A 23,900-nucleotide genomic window follows, 5' to 3' on the forward strand; every position below is an offset into this window, starting at 1 on the left:
ACCATAACCAAATCTTGATTCCAGACTCAACCAATAGAACAGCCTGGGTTACTCACTATCAAAAATGCATCTTCACAAAGAAAACTGGGACCCTGGGGCCCACCATTCTAAAAGTCCCAGAAAAAACATTGTCTACGCTAAAAATGTGACTGACCATGTGAACCAGACAATTTTAATTTTACTGCTTTTATTGAACAACAAAAGGGGAAAAAAAATTCTAAAGATCAAAAAACAAACTAGAGATCAGTAGTTTCAGAAGAAAAACCCAACCAATCTGTCTGATATTCGACCAATACATTCTTCTTGATCCTCTAAAAGTAAAGCATGTCACAACTATGAGTGACTAACATTCTGGTCAGTTAAATTGTGTGCTATTGAGGATTTCACATATTATTTTGCAAAAGATACCATTCAGATTAAAATACATCAGTTTTTTTTTTTTTTCTGGGGAAGGGGTATAAGATTAATATATTATATCAAGATCTAATCATACAAAAGAATTTGCCACATGTTGAATTGCTAATATTGCTAAAGATTACTTTATATTATTACTAATAGCATCTGGAATTGCAGCAAATTTTATGACATCAATGGAAGTTTGGAGTCAAAAGAGCATGACTTTGCATTCCAAGGAGGTCAAGTTCACGGACCAGTATTGAAAGAAAGGAAAATAAAGTGTCAACTAAAAGGATTACATTTGGGCATAGAATAAATAGCCTGGATAGAAAATTCCGAAGAAAACCATGAGAGAACTAGAAGCAAAGAGATCAGATTTGAGAATTACAACTCTAAAACAGCAAGTAAACCGCTGAGAAGTAATCTAACTAGGAAAGAGTGAGTTATGAGTCATTGTATTACCTAACTAGGGAAGACTGAGTTCTGAATCACTTACCTATACAGAGACCAAACTGCTCCAATAAAGCACAGATTTTAATAGAACCTACCACCCAAAGTCAACAGTCTCTTTAAAAAATTTATTCAATTATACTACCACTCGATTAAAGACCACTGACTAAGAGGCTACTTCGACGTTTGGAAGTCAATAACTAATAAAACAAGACTTTGCAAGACCTAATACAAAATTCTTTACAAAACAAATTTTTCTTTTTTTTTTTGGACAAATCATGTGAGACCCATGATAGACTAGTCGAAGTCCATGGGCCTGCCTGAATGGATCATGTGCTCAATGACAGCTCATAAGATTTTGCTGAGGGTCTACCACTATGGGTTGGGTCCAGTTGGATTTACGAAGGTCGATGGTCCATAGGAAGCCAGCTTTCAGATTCTGAAACCTAGATAGTGGCTGAAAAACCCATTTCTGTGCAAGTGCCTGGTGGGATAGATAGGATGAACCCTAGGTTCAGATTACACACCCTTTTAACAGGATCTCAAGAAAAACCCCAAAACAGAAGTTACGTCAATGATAAAGTCAAAGTAAACCTTATCCAATGAGTGTCAGATTCTGGTCAATGATCAGAAACTGAAGAATACTCAAACCCCAGAATACAAAAACGTTTTAACAGTCGGATTGAGCACAATATTTTCAAAACAGTACAAGTATGAAACCTGTAATCCAAAATCAAGTGATTTCTTATAACAGAGCAGCAAGTCTGATCTGGCTTAAACTTTGGTCGAAGGAGCCTCTTAGGAGGACCTAAACACCTCAAAAGATGGGGGTAATATGCTGGCTAGATCTCCTATAACACCCATGATCGATTCAGCACTTTGGAGCCCAAAATAGGGAGAAGCTGGCAGCCCTTTGCAGTATTTTTAAATCCCACTATGAACGGAATTAAACAGTTATGACAGTGAAGATTAACCCCTCCAAACTTGGGTTAAATAAAATTCCAGCAATCACCAATAACAATAGGAGGAAGAATACTTACTTTTAAAGGAAAAAACAGTAAATAGAGAAGAGAATATGACCTTTGATTTCCCACCATACAACAGCAACAATGCAACAGTCATTCTTCATTGATAAATTCATTGGATGCCAAATAGGCTACAAGCTGATTTCTTTTTTCTTTTTATTTTAAAAACAGACTCCTTACCTAAGTAAGAGACTTGTCTAACCCAACTTACATAGCCAATTGGAAACTTATAACAAAAGGAAACCCAAAAGTAAACCCTCTACGCAAGGTAAAGGAATTAGACTGAAATAAACGAACTTAAACTAAATAAAGTAAATCTCATATACCTACCTTCTACCCATAATTTAGGTCCATTAAAGAGGCCCATCACAAAGAAAACTCATTGGACCAAAGGCCCAGCATATATTAAACCCAACTCAAGGCTTATTTTTGCTAAATAAGCCCAGTTCTATGTTTTATTTGCATCAATTCTCCTCGGCTTGGAAAAACTCGACCTTGAGGTTTGCAGTAACAAGGGTGAAACATGTGAGTAGCAGCTTTGACCATTCCCAAACAAAACTCAGGTGATGTGGGGACGTTAGGAATAAAGTCTTCAACCGTAGGAATTTTCTCTTCAAAGTAGCGAGGTGGAATCACAAACTCAATAAATTCTCCGACGGTAAGAATAGCATAAGGGGTGGTGACAGCTTCATCAAAGTGTGCTCCAAGTCTTCCTTGATCACAACCTCATCTGGTACTATTGCTTTAACAGTGTCTTCATCAACATCTATAATGCAATCCTCCATATTAGCAGCCTCAATTGGTTAGAAGTCCTTAAAGTCTTCAAATATTGCCTCTTCGTTGTCATAGAAAGCTTCTTTGATTTCATCTTTATCTTCAAATGGATGCCCTATCTCTTGAAGTGAAGGAAAATATTCAACCTTGCAAGGAACTTGATTTTCACCTTAAATCATTGATGCCTCTGCAATTGCTATTTCCTCTTCGCCTTCAAAATCCAAATCAAACTTGTTTAAGAAAATTGAATTCTCCTTTGCAGGCTCATCCAAAGTGCTAGGCCCCTCCTCTTTAACTATTTTCTTTGTTTTTTCCTTTGATGGTGCAAAGTTGAGTTCAGACTGTGCTTTAGCATTTCTGATGTTAGATTTCCTACACTCTCCAACTTGTGAACTGAATTTCATAGATGGATGCTTCAAGTTGTCTTCAACTTTGAAGGCCTTTTGCTGGTATTGTTGTTGAAAGAAGAGCTTTCTTTAGATATGCTCTAGTAGGTACTTGTTCTTCAACTCATGCTTCATCTCTTCCCAAGTCTAGGCTCACGTCTTCTAACTCTGAGTCTCTCATTTATTGAACTAACCTCTCATTGATGTATTGTTTCATCGAGATCCAATCCAAATCACGATGTAATTTTCTTGTTCTTGAATTGGCCTCTTCAAGTCTTCTAGGTTAATGCTCTACTCTGGGTCCCTTGCTGGGCCAACTAATTTGGTCTTGACTAATTTGATCTTTCTAGGCTCAGTCATGTCATACCATTCAAAGTAATCATCAGCATCATTTACCCAATCAAGGAACACCTGTGAATCAAGTTTTCCATTAAGTTCTTTCAACTCTAGCTTAACCTTTTTTGTGAGTCATCAAATTGCCTAGGAGGTAAACCAACGTTGCTGTCGAAGTATGTTCTCACATGATCCTCAAAGTAACAAGTGGTGCATGTGGTGCAGTTCTTTGTGACAACCTTCCCTGATGTCTGTTAGTATTCTGTGATGTAGTTGGTGCCGGGTAATGCTCATCTCTATGGTCCTCTGGAGTAAGCTGATGTTGTGATATTGTATCAACACATTGCTATAAGGATACCAATTGATCAGAATAAATTTTCATCATATTAGCAAGTTGTTGCATCAAAACCTGATCATCTCTTGATTCTGCAGGGTTAGAACCTGATGTAGCCATAGTTACCAAATTTGTGGGAGTAGATAGGATGAACCCTAGGTTCAGATTACACACCCCTTTAACAGGATCTCGAGAAAACCCCTAAAATAGAATTGAGGTCAATGATAAGGTAAAAGTCAACCTTAGATAACAAACTGTTAGAATACTCAAACCCTAGAATACAGAAATGTTTTACCAGTGAGATTGAGCACACCAATCAAAACAGTAAAAGTTTGAAACCTGTAATCCAAAATCAGGTGATTTCTTATAACAACAGATGAGCAGGTCTGATCTGGCTTAAACTCTGGTCGAAAGAGCCTCTTAGGAGGACCTTTGACACCTCAAAAGATGGGAGGTAATCTGCTTGCCAGATCCCCTATAACACCCACTATCGCTTTAGCAGTTTGGAGCCCAAAACAAGGCTGCCACAAGCTTCTGGTTGGTGACCCTTAGCTGTATTTCAAATTTCACTATGAACAGAATTAAACAGCTATAACAGTGAAGATTAACCCCTCCAAACTTAGGTTAAATAAAATTCCAGCAATCACCAATAATGATAGGAGGAAGAACACTTACTTGAAAGAAGAAAACAGTAAATAGAGAAGAGAATATGACCACCGATATCCCTCTAATCCCAAGAGTTTCTCACTCTTAACTGAGTCTCACAGCAGCAACAAGGCAATAGCCATTCTTCATTGATACTACAAGCTGTTTATTAAAAAAGAACACTCCCTAGGTAAGTAAGAGACTTGTCTAACCCAAACTTACATAACCAATAGAAAACTTAAAAGTAAACCCTCTATGCAAGGTAAAGGAATTAGATTAAAATAAAACTTAAACAAACCTAATAAAGTAAATCCTGTATAACTACTTCCTAACAATAATTTAAGCCAATTAAATGGCCCATTACAAAGAAAACCCATTGGATAAAACACCCAACACCTATATAACCCAACCCCAAGGCTTGTTTTCACTAAACTAAGCCAATTCTATGTTTTATATGCATCAATGCCTTTTTCCTTTCTCATCAGAGTGCAGTTCAGTTGCCCCATATTTTTCACACCAGTGCAATTTTTTTTTTTCTGTTGACAAATAATATGTCAACCCATCAGCTAGTAATGCAGGCCCAGTTTAAGAATCAGTTTAAATTGGAGCCAGATTTTAGCATAGGTTTGGTTTGGGCTTTGGTTTTTGGGATTTATTGTTGTAGCAAACTGAAATTTAAAACTCAAAAATGGGGTTTTAAGGGGGTGTTCACAAAATTATTACTTTATTAATTGGGTAGGGATTTATCTAATCCTAAGCTGTCAGTCTTTGAGTTAGTTGAGGAAATTTAGAGTGCTTAGCTGTCTAGTTAGGAAAGTCTTAGTAGTTGAATCAATTTAGAAATTTTTTATTTTATTTCTATAAATAAGTAATGTAATTAACCCCCCCTTCCATGATTTGGAAATAATGGAGTAATCCTACTGGGAATTGGAAAGTTGGAAAGTTGCAGAGTTCGATGGACAAATTAGGGATCTAAAACAAAATTCAGTTAAAGAAGTTAAGTAGCTATTCAGTCAAGATATCAGAAATAGAAAGAACTTGAAAAATGATTTAAATTGAAATCAGACTTGTAGTAGGAAAACAGGAAATCAGTTTGAATTTTGAATCCATAAGAACGTTCAGAACAGAAATCAATTGCTATGAATGGGAGTAGAATTGAAATCCAAAGGTTTGAAGAGAAGTGCAGAAACTAACTTTGCATCAATGAAGAAGAAGAAGAAGAGAAGAGATTACAATACCAATCCCGTATGCCAAGCTCAACAGCTCCAAAACTCCTTAAAAAAACAAAAACTCATATTCCATAAACCATCTCCAATTGATGGGGAGTGTATTACACATATAAAGACCTTATAAAATTCTTACTGACTTATAAAAGGACTCTTAATCTCTCTCTTATACTAACTTAAAGTAAATAGACTCAAAACAGAACTCTCAGAAGCTATCAAGTATCCTAACTTAACTAAAATACTTAATTTAACTACTAATCCCGTATAGGCGTATGCTAACTTCACCTACACTTTTGGGATTGGTGTGTGGTTTGTGTGATTACACTTTCATCAAAAAAAAAAAATCTTTACCTACACTTTATGGCCATATAAATTAAGCCCATTACAATGAAACCTAAGAGAATAAAAGGCCCAAGCATAATATAACTACACAAACCTTAATTTCAGCCCACTGGACTGCCAAATACTACTTGGCCCTTTCTAAACTTTCACAGAGGCATCCATACAGGATTAATGGCATCAATTCCCCTGATGTCAAAAAAACTCGTCCTTGAGTTATATAGTAGGGGAGAATCAACATCACTCGATCGGCATCCAGATCAGTCGCCTTGATTTGACGATTTGTTGCTTCTCATGAACAACACAAACAAAATCAGTGACGAGGTTGAAGACTTGTTGTGGAAGAACAATTTCCACATGTATGATCTCGAAAGGGTTGATCATAAATTACTCATCTTCAACATAATCTTCCATAGGAGGCTTTTATTTTTTTTATCAAATCTGTTAGAGAATGTATTTTGGTGGAGGTCTATGGACCTCCATAGAACTTCATACCTTGGGGTTATTATATTGGAGGTCCATAGACCTCCATAGAAATACATTCTCTAACAAGAAATCAATGGCTATGTATGGAAGTAGAATTGAAATCCAATGTTAGATTTGAAGTTTCAGAAAATTCCTAGTTGGAGTAGGAATTCAACAAACCAGAAAAAGATAGGATTTTTATACTAAGAACAAAATCAGAACTAAAAATTGATATGAAACGAGAAGAGAAGTGCAGAAACTAACCTTGTATCAATGGATAAGAAGAAGAAAAGAGTATAGAAGACACCAGAACTGGGATACCAATCCCGTATGCCAAGGAGCCATAATCAGCTCACTGTATGTGGAGAGGAAACATTCCCCACACACACTGCATTAATGTCATATGTCTTCTGTGATACCGGCAACCATTTCTCTATGTTAGTTAATCATTGTTATCTTTTTTATTTTTTAATATTAAAAAATATTAAAAAAAGTGAGACCAACTATACTCCAAAACCCGAACAAAGTGAAGCCCTTTCATTTCTCCTCCTCCATTCATAAATCAGACCGCTGCGTACACATGTTACTCATGGGCAGCAACTGATACAGATAGATCTTCTGCTTCTTATTGTCCCCCTTTCACTTATCCTCCATTCCCTTTGCTTCCTCTCCCGGTTGAGGCCATCCCTCGTTTCAGATCCACTGCTCCTCCCCCAAATCCTTTATTTCCATCAACCTACGGTGAACCATGTTCCTAGGCCTGTACCACGTCCACCTCATCGAGTTTTGCAAGGTACATATCCAGATGAGCATGAATATGGTGATGAATTTGATCCTAATTATCGACCACATGATGACAAGCACAAAGTGAAGCTGGACCTCAAGGAGTACAATGGGAAGCATGATCCTATTGCTTTCCTTGATTGGGTGAATGCTTTGGACGATTACTTCAATTGGTTTCAACTGACGGAAGGACGTAAGATGCAGCTGGCCCGCACTAAGCTCACTGGAGGAGCTAGAGAATGGTGGCGTACTCATGAGGCAAGACTTATACGCCAACGACTGGAACCCACTACATGGGAGGGCATGAAGGGAATCCTTACAGAGAAATATCTTCCCTCATCTTACCGTCAACGCTTGCACGATCAGCTCAACACTCTACGCCAAGGTACTATGACTGTAGAAGAGTACATAAATAAATTCAATGATTTACTTTCCCGTACCGTTGTTAATGAAGATGATGATCAGCTCTTATCCCGTTTCAAATTGGGATTGAGGGGTGATATACGAGACAAGATGGGAGTAGTTACAGTGCATGGCTTAAATGATTGCATTGAAAAGGCTATGGAGACTGAAGACTTGATAAGGGCAGCACCACAGTGATTCAATAATCCGTCCGGTGGTGCAAGAAGGACTTTTAACTCTAACGGACCTAGTGGTACCCCTACCCGAGCTCCACAAGTTACACCAGATAAGGGTAAGACTCCTATGGACGCGGTGAGCACACGATGTTATCATTGTAATAGACTTGGTCATTATGCTAAATTCTGCGCACAGCGTGGCAAAGCCAACTCTATCATTACCGCTATTGAATCCAACCCAGAGATGCATGTTTGTGAACCTCCGTTTGATGATGTGTGGGTCACCAATGCAGCCCTTGAAGGAGAAGACTTGGAAAACACCTACAAAGATGAGTATGACGATGTATCTACGAGGTGAATGTTGTGAACTGAATTTTGGTTTCGAAGTCCAAGGGGAGGATTAGTGTAGAAAACCTAGGACCTGTAACCAGTAACTCTAGAGAGAAGAAAAGAGAAAGAGAAGAAGATGAGGAAGAGGAGAGAACTGTTTTTTATCAGTCTCCCTCATAATGCTTGCATTTATAATTTCAAATTACAATAGAAAGGGGAACTCCTAATCAGATTACGAATTCCTAATCATAATAGGATTCCAAGTTACAATAGGAAAAGAACTAGAACTAACAACTCAAACTGAAACTAAGACTAACAACTCATAGTAGAATTAGGACTTAACATAATTAGAAACTAGGACTCCAACTAGGACTAGGAAAATAGAAGATACACATATCAACCAAATCACTGTTCACGTGAACACGTCACATGAACAGTACTTCAACAATTGGAGACGCCATTGCATCTTCTATACTTTAATGCACAGTGGACCAGCAAAGGCACAAGTAATCGTTGATAGTGGTAATTGTGTAAATGTTGTCTCTCAAGCATTCGTCATAGAAGGACAGCTCAAGCTTGAACCACATCCCCAACCTTACAAAGTATCATTGCTCAACAACAACACATTGGAGGTAAATCAGCATTGCTCAGTGCCTCTTAAAATTTCAGATTAGAGGAAGATGTTTGGTGTGATGTCATCCCAATGGTTTTGACCGACGTACTTCTTGGAAAACCTTGGATTTATGACGTCTTGGTGGGAGGAGCCAAGAATCAAAGCTTCTTTGACTTCAAAGGAAAGCCCCTTGTATTGAATCCACTCAATGTTCCAATGATGAAGCCACGGCTGCGAGCCGCACAAGCACATAGACAACACATATTGAAGTCGATAGCAAAACCACCACAGTCCAAGGAAGCCTGCCCAAACGAAGAATTTGAAGAAAGGAGTGAATGCTGCCAAGTTACAGCAATGTGATCGAAAGTTACTTGCTCTACCCCATTGGGAATTCATGGCTACAGGTGAAGAAATAGGTCTGAATTTGGCCCTAGTGACAAAGGAAGTTGTACCAGTAAACAAGGTACCATTCCCTCCACCTATTAAGAAGTGTTGAGATGGGCTACTTTACCCGATAGGGGTAACTTAGTCCTTATTGTTTTTAGTTATTTTATTAGTTGTTTTATGCTTTATTTCTATTTCTGTTCTTTCCCCTCTATCCGATCTCTATTTTGGGATTCCTAGTTGTAGTAGGAATTCCTAATAGGAATAGGACTGGGGGGGCAATCCTACTTTGATTATGATTTGAGATTAATATAAATAAGGGGCTGGGTGATCGATTAGATCATTCAAGCACTCAATTCCTAAGGCTGTTAACATGGTATCAAAGCCAACTCTGATCTAAGAGCAGCTTTTCAGGTTTTCTGGTTCTTCCCCCTCTCGGTTTCTGTTTTTTTCTTTTTTTCTTTTCTCTCCACCACTCTCGGCCTCTTTCTCTCCATCAGGGCAGCAACTATGAGGTGATCTAATGCAAATTTAGCTGCAGCCCTCAATGTCACCTCATTGAAGATCGAAGAACTGTGGTGTGACCTAAATCTCCCGGCAGGATTTTTTCCATCCTTGGAGATCGAGCTATCCTTTCAACTGAAGTTTGATTTCTGCTTTTTTTGGAGAGTGGTTCCTGCTCTTATTGGTCTACACCAGTCCCTGTTTGAAGACTGCAGAATTGATTCAACTCTGCAATTTTTCTGCAATCAGGTTTTTTCTTCCTAAATTTGTCAAAATTTAGAGCTTTTTATTGGCTCATCAGAAGGAGCTAATTTTTGGAGGATATCTTCCCTACTATTAGAGGGAAACTCGACCTAAGTTTCAGCCCATTCTGATGGTTGGAAATTCTGCAATTTCAAAACCCATCATTCACACTCGATTCAAGGTTTTTGAAGATCTGATTTTTCTGCCTGGCTGAATTATGGGTGACTCAGAGATGACTACTGCTACTTCTGGAGATGGTCATACTAGGAATGACTTTCTTCCCTATGCTGCTGCAATTAAACTTGATGGTACGAACTATTAAATTTGGGCCAGATCATTATCCTTAACCGTAGCTGGTAGGGGACTTCCTGGCCATCTTACTGGCACCACCAAACAGCCTACTGAAGATGGTGCTGCCAGTACTAAATGGGCTGCCAATGATGCTATGATGAGGTCATTTGTTTTGAACTCTATGACCACTGATCTTTCCAGTCAATATCTCCTCCTTGACACTGCTACTCAAATATGGACTGTTGTCAAGGGAATTTATGGTCGATCAGGAAGTGGTGCTCAAGTTTATGAAATCCGGAAGACACTCCAAAATACTACTCAGAAGGAGATGACTGTCACTAAATACTATGCTGCCCTCAAGTGTTTATGGCAGCAATTGGATCACTATGCTCAGTTTCACCCTACTACTACTGCTGACATTATTGCTTATCATTCTTATGTTGATCAGTTTCGAGTCTATGATTTCCTGGCTGGACTCAATGATGACTATGACCCTATTTGGGTGCAAGTCCTTGGTCGGGTTCCTTTCCCCACTTTAGAGGAAACTTTTTTTTATGTTCACAGTGAAGAGACACGAAGGGCTGCCATGATGATTACTCCCAAAGTTGAGAGATCAGCCTTACAGACTGCTAGCTCCACTCCTGTTACTTCTTCTGACAGTGTTGCTGCTACTACTACTACTACCAAAGAGCCTGTTAAGTGTGAGCACTGTCACAAACCTTATCACACTAAGGCTCAGTGGTGGAAATTACATGGGAAGACAGCTGATTTTGAGGCCAAACGTGGTCGTGCCAAATCTAAAAACAAAGCCAATCACACTGAAAGTGTAGCTCCAACTCCCACTGCTGACATCGGTTTCTCCCAGGAAGAACTCCAGGCTCTACGTCGTATGTTGAACTCATCCGCTGCCTCTACTACGTCTGCTACCAATTCAGGTTCTTTCTTTGCCCGTACAGGTATTTCCTTTGCTGGTCATTGTGCATCAGTAGTTTCCACTCCATGGATCATAGACTCCGGTGCTACTGATCACATGACAGGTTCTTCCAGCCTTTTTAATACCTACTCTCCTGCTTCTGGTAAGGATAAAGTCAAAATTGCTGATGGGTCCCTCTCCTCCATCTCAGGGAAAGGATCCATTGGTTGTTCTCCTTCCCTTACCCTGTCCTCTGTGTTGCATATTCCCAAATTTACAACTAACCTTCTTTCCATTAGCAGTATCACTAAATCCCTAAATTGTAAAGTGACTTTTTTTCCCACTCACTGTGTTTTTCAGGAACTGGACTTGAGGAAGACGATTGGATCGGGTAAAGTGCATGGCGGATTGTACCTGCTTGATGGCGAACCTACACCTACCCAGGCTTTACTATCGGCATCTTTCTCTTCTGAATTACATAAATGGCACTCTAGGCTAGGCCATCCCCCTTTAGGTACTTTATCACATTTATTTCCAGCATTAGTTAAAGACTGTAATAAGGAAGACTTATTTTGTGAGCCTTGTGTCTTGGCTAAACAGACACGTTCAACTTATCCTATTTCTAATAAGAGATCCTCTTCCTTATTTCATGTTGTTCATACTGATGTGTGGGGTCCTAGTAGGAAAACTTCCCTGTTTAGACATCCGTGGTATGTCACTTTTATTGACTGCTATTCTCGGTTTACTTGGGTCTACTTTATGCACACAAAAAATGCAGTTTTTTCATGTTTTCAGCACTTTCATCAATTGGTTAAGACCCAATTTAATGTCATTCTTCAAATCTTGAGTGACAATGGGAAAGAGTATATGGAAGGTCAGTTCCAAAAATACCTTGCTGCCCATGGAATCCTTCATCAAACCAGCTGTGTCGACATTCCAGCCCAAAATGGTGTGGCTGAGAGAAAAAACCGCCACCTCTTAGACGTAGCTAGGGCTCTTATGTTTGCTTGCAATGTCCCTTCCCTTTATTGGGGGGATGCTGTCCTTACTACAGCCTATTTAATTAATAGGCTGCCCAGCCGGGTTCTTCTTTCCAAGGCCCCTATTAAGCTATTACTTGGCTCTTCTTCCTTTATAGACCCACCTAAGGTGTTTGGCTGCGTTTGTTATGCCAGGGATACAAGGTCCCCTGGTAAACTTGAACCCCGTAGTCTCCACTACATTTTCTTAGGTTACTCTGCTACATAGAAGGGGTACAAATGTTATTACCCTCCATCACGGAGGACTTTTGTCAGCATGGATGTTGTCTTTCATGAAAGTGTTCCATTTTATATGTCCCCACCTTTTGAGGGGGAGAGTGTTAGTGAAGATGTGCTGACTATTGACTCTCCACCTCCACTTCAGTCTGTTTACCACGAGTCTGAACCAGTTCGGCCCACCCCTAATACTCCCCCTGAGTCAGGGGGAGACTATTTCTATTCAGGGGGAGCAATCTACCCCTGTCCAGACTCCTATCCAAAGGACTATTAGTGAATTTCAGAGGAGGATTGATGACAGTACTGTGAAGACCTATGCAAGGAAACATAAGCAGGTTCAATCAACTGTTGCTCCAATACCCATCCAATTACTGAACCTGGATCCAGAACCTGCCTCTCCACCTGGTAATGTTCCTTCTCCTGAATTACCTATTGCTCTTAGCAAAGGTGTCAGAACTTGCACTCAGCATCCCATATCTCATGTTGTTTCTTATGATTCCCTTTCCCCATCCTTTCGTGTATTTATTTCCTCTCTTTCTTCTGTTCGTATTCCTAACAATTGGCAGGAAGCTCTATCAGATGGAAAGTGGAAGGCAGCCATGATAGAAAAAATGGAAGCCTTGAAGAAAAATAACACATGGGAGCTTGTGGTTCCTCCACCTGGGAAGAAAACCATTGGATGTACATGGGTGTTTGTGGCGAAACAGAAGGTGGATGGCACTACGGACAGGTATAAGGCACGACTCGTGGCCAAGGGGTTCACTCAGACATACGGCATTGATTACCAGGAAACTTTTGCACCTGTTGCAAAGTTAAATACTGTTCGTGTGTTATTATCTTGTGCAGTCAACCTTGGATGGGATTTGCAACAGCTAGATGTAAAAAATGCCTTCCTAAATGGAGCACTAGATGAGGAGGTGTATATGGACATTCCACCAGGGTTCTCTTGTGACAGAAACCAAGGAAAAGTGTGTAGGCTGAAGCGTGCACTTTATGGGCTGAAGCAGTCACCTCGAGCATGGTTTGGCCGATTCCATAAGGCCATGATTTACGTGGGCTATAAGCAGAGTAATGCTGATCACACACTCTTTATAAAGAGGGCTGGTGAAAAATTCACTATTCTTATAGTCTACGTTGATGATATAGTGGTTACTGGCAATGATGGTGATGAGATCAGACGGTTGAAGACCTTCCTTGGACAAGAATTTGAGATTAAAGATCTAAGGAAACTACGATACTTTCTTGGGATTGAAGTGGCCAGATCTTCTAAAGGCATTTTTCTCTCCCAGAGGAAGTATGTCCTAGACTTATTGGCTGAAACCGGGTGGCTAGGCTGTCATCCTTCAGATACTCCTATGGACCCTACTGTTCGCTTCAAGGAGAAAGAGGGTGCGCCTGTTGATAAAGGCCGGTACCAAAGACTTGTAGGGAAGCTGATTTATCTCTCACACACTCGTCCTGACATTGTTGTCGCCGTGAGTACTGTGAGCCAGTTTATGCATGATCCCTACTCTTCTCATATAGAGGTTGTTCTTTGTATCTTGCACTATTTGAAGTCAGCTCCTGGAAAATGAATTCTTCTATCTATGCATGGTCATCTACGGATAGAAGCATACACTGATGCTGATTGGGCTGGTTCTGCAGATCACAAGTCTATTTCTGGGTATTGCTCCTTTGTAGGTGGAAATCTTGTCACATGGTGTAGCAAGAAGCAAAATGTAGTTGCTCGTTCTAGTGCCGAAGCTGAGTTTCGAGCTATGGCACAAGGTATTTGTGAGTTACTCTTGCTTAAAGGTATGCTACAAGATCTTGGTGTTCCTATTCGTCTTCCAATGATGTTGTACTGCGACAACAAGGTTGCCATCAGCATAGCACACAACCCAGTACAGCATGATCGTACCAAGCATGTTGAGGTGGATAGGCATTTCATCAAAGAGAAGTTAGAAGATGGGCTGATTTGTATTCCCTTTGTGACATCTGCTGATCAACTTGCTGATATCTTCACCAAGGGATTGTCCAGGAAATTGTTTCATCCCAATCTAGTCAAGTTGGGCATTATCGACATCTTTGCTCCAACTTGAGGGGGAGTGTTGAGATGGGCTACTTTACCCGATAGGGGTAACTTAGTCCTTATTATTTTTAGTTATTTTATTAGTTGTTTTATGCTTTATTTCTATTTCTGTTCTTTCCCCTCTATCCGATCTCTATTTTGGGATTCCTAGTTGTAGTAGGAATTCCTAATAGGAATAGGACTGGGGGGGCACTCCTACTTTGATTATGATTTGAGATTTTAATATAAATAAAAGGCTGGGTGATCGATTAGATCATTCAAGCACTCAATTCCTAAGGCTGTTAACAAGAAGCTTCTCGAAGACTTTTCAGACCTTGTACCTGAAGAATTACCAGACGAGTTGCCACCGATGCGAGACATCCAGCATGCCATAGATTTTGTGCCGTGATCGGTGTTACCTAATCTGCCCACTTATCGTCTCAGTCCTACCGAGCATGCCGAGCTCAAGAGACAAGAGGAAGACCTTTTACGAAAGGGATATTTCGCCGAGAGTATGGGTCCTTGGGATGTACCAGCCTTGTTGACTCCAAAGAAGGACAGAACATGGAGAATATGCATTGACAGCCGTGCTATCAACAAGATCACGGTCAAATACAGGTTTCCTATTCCTCGCTTAGATGACATGCTAGACATGCAGACAAGAGCTGCTATCTTCTCAAAAATAGATCTCCGAAGTGGATATCATCAAGTACGTATACGGCCCGGTAATGAATGGAAGACAGCATTTAAGACAAAGGATGGCCTTTATGAATGGAAAGTCATGCCATTTAGTCTTGCGAATGCCCCAAGCACTTGCATGAGAATAATGACTCAAGTACTACGACCTTTTATTGGCAAGTTCCTAGTTATCTAATTCGACAACATTTTAATTTACAGCCATGCCCCAGAAGAACACATTGATCATTTAAGGCGTGTAATGAGGTTGCTACGCGATGCAAAGCTGTACATCAATTTGAAGAAGTGTGCATTCATGTTATCCAAGGTAAACTTCCTTGGGTTCTTTATTTCATCAGGTTGAATGTTCACGGATTACCCGTGACCCAAACCCGGATCCATACCCGGATACATTAAAGTGTCCAGGTTCATTATGCACATGTTAGTGTGTTACACATGTGTTTTGGCTGTGATTTTATTTCCTTTATTGTATTAATCTCTGATTATAAATAAAGAGGCTGTGGGGACATTGTTCATAAGCCACATTCAAGCAATTCCACATGGTATAAAAGCGGGAATCCATCCGAGGATCCTGGAGATAAATTTTTTTCGGTTTTTTCTCTCCTCTCTCTTTCTCGCGATTGAGCCCTAGCCCAACCATCACTACCACCACTAGCCACCACCGCCAGCCCCTCTCCCACCTCCCCTCCACCTTTTGCCACCTCCCACCTCTTTCGCCTTCCTTTTTTCCGCCCCCCCACCCTTCGGCCACCACCAGTTTTTTCCACCTCCCCTTCCCTCCCATTTTTCCGCCTCCCTAGACCCTTCCACCCCTTCTTTTTTTTCTCACGGAAGGGTTTCTCCCTTCTGCTTGTTTCCGCCATCCTTTCTTCACCCTTGGTGGTGAGTTAACTCCCACCAAGGAGTGTTTGGGCACTTTATGACTTAAATTCATTTTGCAGATTTCTTTTCTCCCTTCCCAGTGATATTTTTTTTCAAACCAGCAACCATGCTAGGAGATTCCGACATTACCATTGCCTCCTCTGGACACGAAGGCACGACTCAGCGTGATTTCCTTCCGTTCCAGACTAGCTCCATTAAATTGAATGGTAGCAATTATTTGTTCTAGTCTCACTCCTGTCTCTTTGCTATCGGTTCCCGTGGTCTCTCTGGGTATATAACTGGAACGGTAGCCAAACCATCTGAGGCTGGTTCTGCACTTGACAAGTGGGTGACTTCCAATTTTCTTGTCATGTCATACCTTGTCAACTCTAAGGAACAAGAAATCGCCGAGCGTAATCTTCTTGACACGGCTGTGAAGATTTGGAAGACAGCCAAGGATACATACTCTAAGGTTGGCAATGTTGCTGCTCAGTATGAGCTTCGCCAAAAACTTCTTCAGACCAAGCAACTCAAGTTGTCTCTTTCCCAGTATTACTCCAAGTTGTGTACCATGTGGCAACAATTGGATTTTTATGGGACTTTTATTGCTACCTGTGATGCGGATATTACTGTGTTTCAGAAATGGGAAGAGGACTTGCATGTTTTTGATTTTCTTACTGGACTCAATATTGAGTTTGATCAAATCCGGGCTTCCATCCTCAATCGAGACCCTCTCCCCTCTCCGGAACAAGCAGATTCTCTTGTTGCTACTGAAGATGATCATCGGACAGCAATGATTCAGCCTGCTACCCAGGAACGATCTGCTCTTCTCTCTGGACCTCAGTTTAGTACCCATGGGAATTCTGCCCGTAGTACTGGAACTGATCGCCCGAGCAATGATCGGCCTCCGATCAAGTGTGATTACTGTGGCAGTGAGCGTCATACAAAGGACCGTTGTTGGAAGCTTCATGGCCGTCCAGCAAAGACCCGGGGACGTGGTTCCAATCGTTCTTCCCGGGCAAATCAGGCTGTTTCTGATGACCATTTTTCTGATCCAACTAGCCCATTTTCACATGATGAGATGCAGTACCTCTGCACTTTGATGACCAGGCTGGACACTAACGATTAATCCGCTTCTACTACGGCTGCCTCTGCCATTTCCTCGCCCGAGAATTCTGGTTCAGGTATTACTTTTAGTGGTAGTTGCTCCTCAATTGATTCCACCTCCTGGGTGATTAACTCTAGCGCAACTAATCACATGACAGGTTCCCCTTCTAAGTTTTTAACTTATTCTCCTTTACCTGGTAATTCCAAAGTTCGTGTTGCTAACGGTTCCCTTTCCCTTATCTCTGGAAAGGGGACTATGCAATGTTTGCCTTCAATGCATCTTTCCTCTGTCTTGCATGTTCCTCAATTCTCTACTAATCTCTTATCTACTAGTAGTCTTACTAAGGATTTGAAATGCAAAGTCACCTTTTTTCCTTCTCACTGCTTGTTTCAGGACTTGGACACGGGTTGTACGATTGGTAGTAGTAAGGTGGTCGGTGGTCTCTATGTACTTGACGGGTCTTCTTGTACAAATTCTGCTGCTTTGGTTTCACATGGCTCTACTGCTACTTCTGCTCTTGATAAACTTCATAATTGGCATCATCGTCATGGCCATCCCTCTCTTGGGGTTTTAACTACTTTATTTCCATCTTTGATTAAGAGATGTAATCCGAACAATATTAGTTGTGATGCTTGCATATTTGCTAAACAAACTAGAGCAATTTTTCCAATTTCTGATAAAAGAAGCCTAGTTCCTTTTGGCTTGATTCATTCGGATATGTGGGGCCCTGCTCGGTGTGTGTCTACTTCTGGATTTCGTTGGTTCGTTACTTTCATTGACTACTTTAGTCGGACCACATGGGTTTATTTGATGAATCAGAAAAGTGATGTATTTACTTGTTTTCAATTGTTTCATAAAATGGTCGAAACACAATTTGCTGCCCGAGTGATGATTGTGCACACTGACAATGGAAAGGAGTATATGGACGGCCACCTTCGGACCTACTTTGACACTCATGGGATTATACACCAGACCTCATGTGTTGACACACCAGCTCAAAATGGTGTTGCTAAGCGAAAAAACCGCCATCTTTTGGAGGTTGCTCGCTCTCTCATGTTTACCATGAATGTCCCTGCACAGTTTTGGGGAGATGTTGCGCTTGCTGCCTCCTATCTCATTAATTGTCTACCTACTCGGGTCTTGGATGCTCGCCGTCCACTTGAAGTCCTTCTGGGTAATTCCTCCTTTGTTGTACCTCCAAAGGTGTTTGGGTGTGTGGTTTTTGCCCACAACCATCACCACATTGGCAACCTAAATCCTCGCTGTTTTCGATGTGTTTTCTTGGGATATTCTACCACTCAGAAGGGCTATAAGTGCTACCATCCTCCTACACGGCGGATGATTGTTACGATGGACGTTGTTTTTCATGAATCTGAGGTATATTTTTCACCCACTACACCTCTTCAGGGGGAGTCTAGGAGTGAAGATGTGTCTCCTCTCATAGAACCATTGGAGGTTGAGAATCCAACTATTGAAGAACCATCTACAGAATTAGAGCTTCAAGAAGGGATCACTGGGCAGGAACAGGATCAGGGGGAGCTTCAGGAGCAGCCTATTATTCAGGGGGAGACTGAAAAATAACCTTACTACAAAGAAACACTTGCCAGAGGAACATGGCACAAAAAGACTACCACCATTGACCCACCTCCAGCTGTACTACTGGCTCCAAGTTCTACTCAACCTACTCCAAACTCTACTTCTGCTAAGCCTATTTATGATCCTAGTCTTGATTTATCTATTGCTATTAGGAAATCCAAAAAGAGTTGTACTCAACATCCTTTCTCTAGTTTTGTATCTTATGATTCTCTATCTCCTTCCTTTCAAGCATTTGTTTCCTCCCTATCCTCTGTCTCTATTCCTAACTCTTGGCAGGAGGTTATTGCTGAACAGAAGTGGAAAGAAGCAATGAATGAGGAGACGAATGCCCTGGGAAAGAACAAAACCTAGGACTTGACATCTCTTCCACCGGGGAAGAAACCAGTTGGCTGCAAATGGGTCTTTGCCATCAAGCAGAAGGCAGATGGGCCTGTGGAGAGGTACAAGGCCAGATTAGTTGCAAAAGGGTTTACACACCAAATTAGTCGCAAGAGGGTTTACACAAACCCACGGCATTGATTACCAAGAAACATTAGCCCCAGTTGCGAAGATGAATACAGTTAGAGTGATAATCTCATGTGCCGTTAACCAAGGCTAAGAACTTCAGCAACTAGACGTAAAGAATGCCTTCCTCCATGGTGATCTGGAAGAAGAAGTCTACATGGAGATTCCACCTAGGTTTGCTACTTCAAAGACTGAGGGAAAAGTTTGTCATCTAAAGAAAGCATTGTATGGCTTAAAGCAATCACCAAGAGCTTGGTTTGGGAGATTTCACAAAGCTATGGTGTCAAACGGCTACAAGCAAAGTAATGTTGATCACACATTATTTATAAAGAAATTGGGGCAGCATATCATAGGGTTGATTGTCTATGTTGATGACATTGTGATCACTAGAAGTGATACTGAAGAAGTACCTGGGGACTGAATTTGAAGTAAAGGATCTAGGGAAACTTAGATACTTCTTGGGAATTGAGGTTGCCCACTCAGCACGTGACATCTCTCTGTCTCAACGAAAGTATACCGTTGATCTGCTCAGTGAAATGGGAATGCTAGGATGTAAACCTGCAGACACACCACTAGAGCCTAATACTCATCTGAAGAACAAGGAAGGAAATCCAGTTGATAAAGGCAGCTATCAGAGATTAGTTGGTCGGTTGATATACTTCTCTCATACTCGACCTGACATAGCATTTGTCACGAGCTTGGTCAGTCAATATATGCATGACCCTCACTCTTCTCATTTGGAGGCTGCCTACACAATCTTGAGGTACTTGAAGTCTTCACCAGGAAAAGAAATTTTATATTCTCCTCACAGCCATACTCGAGTAGAGTCATATACAGATGTTGACTGGGCTGGTTGCCCTAATGACAGGAGGTCTACATCAGGGTATTGTACCTTTGTTGGAGAAAACTTAGTCACTTGGAGGAGCAAGAAGCAATCTGTTGTTGCTCGATCAAGTGTTGAAGCTGAATTCAGGGCCATGGCACATGCAGTTTGTGAGTTACTATGGTTACAAGGTCTCCTACACGACCTATACCTTCCCACAACTCTTCCCATGCGTCTCTACTGTGACAGCAAATCTGCCATTAGTATAGCACACAACCCAGTCCAGCATGACAGTACCAAACATGTGGAGGTTGATAGGCACTTCATCAAGGAAAAGCTGAAGCAAGGAGTTACATGTGTTCCGTTTGTGCAGTTCAATGATCAACTAGCAAATGTCCTCACTAAAAGTCTTTGTCATAAGTCTTTTTCTTCTGTAATTAGCAAGTTGGGCATGCATGATACATATGCACCAACTTGAGGGGGAGTGTTGAATAATCACGGATTACCCGTGACCCAGACCCGGATCCATACCCGGATACATTAAAGTTTCCAAGTTCATTATGCACATGTTACACATGTGATTTGGCTGTGATTTTATTTCCTTTATTGTATTAATCTCTGATTATAAATAAAGAGTATAAATAAAGAGGATGTGGGTACATTGTTCATAAGCCACATTCAAGCAATTCCACACATCACAAGGAGTTGAGGCTGATCCGGAAAAGGTCAAGTGCATAGTTAATTGGCCTATACCCAAGAGCTTGACGGAAGTACGAAGTTTTCATGGACTTGCTTCATCTATTGGCGTTTCATTAGGAATTTTAGTGCTATTGCAGCCCCTATTACAGAGTGCACAAAAGGGGGGAAAACACCATTCCAATGGGCACCGTCTGCCACCAAAGCCTTCAATTTGCTCAAGGAAAAGATGGCCGAAGTTCCTATTCTTCGTCTTCCCAATTTTGACCTAATATTTGAAGTTGCTACAGATGCATCCCATGTTGGGATTGGAGGGGATTTGATGCAAACGGGACACCCTATTGCTTTCTACAGCGAAAAGATGAATGATGCTAAAAAAAGGTATTCTACTTATGAAATTGAACTCTATGCCGCCATTCAAGTACTCAAGCATGGGCGACCTGACAAAGAGAGCACTTGGATCCATGCAGCTGATTTTCAGCGGCTTCATCCGGATCTCTACGAGCGCTATATGTCATTCCTCCGACGAATGATTTTAAGAGAGGGGGAGCTGATGTAGAAGACAACCCTATGTATGGGCAGAAGTACCACAAGAAGAAGAGTCCAGCCCATTGAATTGGGCCAGTTGCAACCTCTAAATTGAACAGTCAATCTTTGACTAGTCAACCTTTGACCAGTCAACCTTCTTTTTGTTTCTTATTTAAGAAGTTCGGAAGTTTCCTTTTTGTTTCTAAAATTGTAGCTAAGACCTCTACTATATAAAGAGGATCAGTTGTAGTTTCTTGACAGATTTGAATCAGTGAAAATTTTCAAGCTTTGCTTTCTCCTATTCTCTTTGAGAATCAGTTTCAACAACTGAGATAGTTGTGGGTGAGAGACCCAAGAGCTGAGACAGCTCATATCCCCCACCCATTCAATCCCCCAATACTCTGTTTTCTGATTCTTTATTCTACTGCCAAGATCTGAATTGATTAATTGAATTTGTATTGAAGTTTGATTGATCTTTATTGGGGTTAGTTCTATCTTGAACTAGCTTTACTTTACCCCCAAGGTGTTTGGTTGTGTTTGCTTTGCCCGGAATCATCACACTAATGGGAAGTTTGATCCTCGTGGTCTTCGTTGCATATTTCTTGGTTATTCTGCCATGCAAAAGGGGTACAAGTACTACCATCCTCCTTCCCGTCGTATGCTAGTGACAATGGACGTTGTGTTGAAGGAGACAGAGGCCTTTTATTCTGGGGTGGCCCATCTTCAGGGGGGGAGTCTGCTGCTTTACATGAAGATGTGCCACTTGTTGCCCCTATTGAAGCAGGCCATCCCTTGGTTGAGATGGGGAAGACAAATAGTGAGACTCCCATTCAAGGGGAGCCCATATTGTTATGTGTTTTCTCCAGGAAGAATCTTCAAAAAGACAACACCAACGGAGCAAGTTGACACCACTCTAGCACCTCAAGTAGATACCATTCCCACTGCACCATTTCAAGTGTTTCCCTCTGATCCAGTGTCTACATCTTTCCTGGTAATATCTCTTCTTTTCCATCCCATGATGAGATTCTCCCATCTCCTACTCATGATGCATCCCTAGATTTACCTATTGCTGTCCGTAAAGGGACTACGTCTTGCACACAACATCCCATTTCTCACCATGTGTCATACTGTCATATGAATCCTTATCTCCTTCATATCAGTCTTTTATCTCTTCCTTGTTCTTTGTTTCTATTCCTTCGAATTGGCAAGAAGCTTTTGCAGATTCTAGATGGATGGAAGCTATGCTTGAAGAAATGCGCGCTCTTGGGGAAAATGACACATGGAATCTGGTTCCTCTTCCTCCTACTAAAAAACTTGTTGGTTGGCAAGTAGGTGTTTACTGTTTAACAGCATCCTAATGGGACTGTAGATCGGTACAAAGAGCGCTTACTTGCCAAAGGTTTTACCCAAACACATGGCATCGACTACCAAGAGACCTTTGCCCTTGTCGCGAAGATGAACACCATCTGGGTAATAATCTCATGTGCGGGTGAATTTTGGATGGGAAATGCAAAAACTCGACGTCAAGAATGCCTTCCCCCATGGGGAATTACAAGAAGTGTATATGGATATTCCACTAGGGTTCTCTTCTCCACAAACTCATGGGAAAGTATGTAAGTTGAAAATGGCCTTATATGGGCTGAAGAAATCCCCAAGGGCCTTGTTTGGACGATTCCATCGAGCTATGGTGTTAGTAGGCTACAAGCAGAGCAATGCTGATCACACTCTATTTATTAAATGGGTGGGTGATCAACTTACCATCCTAATTGTATATGTTGATGACATCATGGTCACTGGGAATGACCCAGTGATGCAGATTCATCACCAAATAGGGCTTGTTTCATTGGGAATAAGTCTAGGGTCGGATTATATGCATGTTGGGCCTTTGATCCCATGGGTTTCTAATGTAATAGGCCACTTTTATGGGCCTAAAATATGGGTATATAGGTTGCATACGGGATGAGCCCAATACTTAGTTTATTGTTATGTTTTTTAATTGAACTGGTTCATATTGGTTGCATCCAATTGGTTCAATTTAAGTGATCATGTGACTTGGTTAAGTGGTCATGTGACAACTTAAGTGGTCATATGATGTAAGTTGGGCTGAATTAGGACTCTATAAGTCCAGCCATGTTTTGAATCTATTTCCTTTAGTATTCTAGTTTCTTAGTCAGTTTAAGTTACCTAATAGGTTAGGGATAGGTTAGGCCATTCCTTTTTAGTGTCTAAGTCTATTTTTGAGTCTTTTATATAAGTTTGTAAGGGAGGCCAGCATTGAATACGAATTTTGATTAATAAAAATTAGCTTTATGCTTGCTGCCATTGCTGCTGCTCTTTGTGAGTGTATATCCTTGTGGATCTCAAGGTGGATAAGGTGGGTGGACTCCTACGACTCCTTGCATCGTGAAGATCGAGAGGTTCCTTCAAGATATCAGACTGCTGCCATTGTTTCTGCAATACAGTAAGTTTGAACCTGTACTTCGCTTTAAAACCTTCTTCTTCCCAGCCATTATCCTTCCACCAGACCTAATCCACATTCCCCTCCTTCCATCAAAACCTAATCTCCATTAAACCTGCAACTCCTACCTCAACTAGGACTCCCTCATAACTATAGATCTGGCCATCAATTTCGAACCATACTTCCAGCCTATATTCCCCACACCTCTCCCTACACTCGACCTTAAACCCAGCCCTTAGTCTCCACTACAACCCCTCTATTCCCCCACTCCATTAAACCTAAAACCTGCAACTCAATTCTGTCCAGAATTAA

At 41.1% G+C, this 23,900-nt stretch overlaps 1 protein-coding gene across 1 annotated transcript in view; it reads right to left on the reverse strand.

Moving 5' to 3' along the window:
• LOC122669585 (putative methylesterase 11, chloroplastic) overlaps positions 1-23,900 on the reverse strand; it is a 57,593-nt gene that overhangs the window by 27,905 nt on the left and 5,788 nt on the right. The window lies entirely within an intron of this gene.

This window comes from Telopea speciosissima, chromosome 7, assembly GCF_018873765.1.
Source record: "Telopea speciosissima isolate NSW1024214 ecotype Mountain lineage chromosome 7, Tspe_v1, whole genome shotgun sequence".
NCBI classification, from domain to species: domain Eukaryota; kingdom Viridiplantae; phylum Streptophyta; class Magnoliopsida; order Proteales; family Proteaceae; genus Telopea; species Telopea speciosissima.